The sequence below is a fragment of the Gossypium arboreum genome, chromosome 11 (assembly GCF_025698485.1).
Source record: "Gossypium arboreum isolate Shixiya-1 chromosome 11, ASM2569848v2, whole genome shotgun sequence".
In the NCBI taxonomy this organism is placed as follows: Eukaryota; Viridiplantae; Streptophyta; class Magnoliopsida; order Malvales; family Malvaceae; genus Gossypium; species Gossypium arboreum.
In genome coordinates, this window is record NC_069080.1 from 100,210,258 (window position 1) to 100,211,649 (window position 1,392).

Below are 1,392 nucleotides of genomic sequence, written 5' to 3' on the forward strand. Positions count from 1 at the left end.
CTTGAGACTTACTAAGCATAAAAATGCTTACCCGTTGCTTTGGCTCTCTGTTTTATAGATTTTGCTCGATAGCAATCGGATTCGGGATCATTAAAGTCAAGTCATCTACACTATCAAAGCCTCCATTTTGGTATAATTTTGGTTGAACTTTGAAATGGCATGTATAGGACTACCCTTGTCGGTTCAATTGTGTTGTGATGTATATGTGTACGGCCATGCGAAAATGGCTCGTAGAAGTCAAGTACTGAACTTAGACCATTTGTGATTTGTATATATATATATATGGTTTCATGATGTAATTATGGATTGGAAATGGGAGTGTTGGTCACATGATCAGCCATTGGAATGGCTAAAATGGTCATAGGTGAACCTATGTATGGCAAGACTAGTTGGATCATGGAGACTACAAATAGATAAGACCTACCTTGAAAACAGATGCTGGCAGCAGCAGTGGAGTGGTTTTGAAAAATCACCAAAATTTGTATGAATGGTATTAAATAGTGAATAAGTTATGTAAATGAACCTTGATGAGTCTACTTTCATATGGAAGAAACGAAACGGTCATAGGAGTTACATGTTAAGAGATATTAATGCTATTGTGAGACAGGGCCAGAACGGTTTCTGGGTCCCCTGTCGCAACTTTAAAATTTACTATAAATTATCCAGAAAGAATCAGGAGTCATGCCTTATATTTACAGATTCCATTTTGAGTCTAGTTTCATTAGAAACAAACGGCACCAGTATTAAAGCCCTGTACAGAGAGATATTCAAGTTGTAACGCGCAAAGGTCAGAGCAGTCGATCTCTGTAACATGGGTGACTTTAACTAATAAACTGTACCAATTGGCCCGACCAAAATTCTAGAAATAAATCCATGGATGGATATATGAGTCTAAATTAAGGAAAATTTATGAAAACAGTTTCGAGTTTTGAAACTCGAGATATATTTTAAGGCAACAATGATGCGCTTTTCCACTGACCGAAATGTCAAATTGATGGGCGAAACATGTAGATTTGGCTTGTTAACCCCTCGTGTCCGACACGGCGATGGTCTCGGGTTCGGGTGTTACAATTTTATTGGTATCGAGCCACGGTTTAGTCGATTCTAGGACTACCGTGATGTGTTTGGGGTCTAGCTATACATGCCATTAAATGATGAATCGATAGTGTGGTGATTTACGACAATTTGACTTTGTGTTGTTTATAGTAATGGATCCCGATCCCAACCGAAAGCGATAGGCGATGATGTGGAGAGTGTGGCGCTGCTCAGCGCAAGGGACAAAGGTCGGCGGACTCTCAACCTATGGCCAGACAATCCGAATGATGAGGCTAGGCAAGCCTTTTATAGTGTGATGAATGAATGGTTTAACCAATACATTCGAACTAACACTAC